This window comes from Oratosquilla oratoria, chromosome 2, assembly GCF_046742065.1.
Source record: "Oratosquilla oratoria isolate Oo_2021 chromosome 2, ASM4674206v1, whole genome shotgun sequence".
NCBI lineage: Eukaryota > Metazoa > Arthropoda > Malacostraca > Stomatopoda > Squillidae > Oratosquilla > Oratosquilla oratoria.
This window is the reverse complement of record NC_134778.1, coordinates 59007579-59007815: the sequence shown is the minus strand read 5'-3', so window position 1 is coordinate 59007815 and position 237 is coordinate 59007579.

Genomic DNA, 237 nt, shown 5'->3' with positions numbered 1-237 from the left:
ACACTTGGTGTTTCACAAACCTAACAGTTAAGATTTTAGTGGTATAAAATGTGTAGTTGGTGCTTCACACACCCTGATGGACAAAAAAAAAAAATCTTAAAAAAAGGACAGATGAATTTTGTGAGTCAATATCCATTCAGCTCTGTTATGGTTCACTAACCCACGTCGGCTGAGGAGTTTCCCTGCAGTTAACACGTCTCTTTGGTCATTGTCAGGATGTAGGGGATGTGGGTCTAA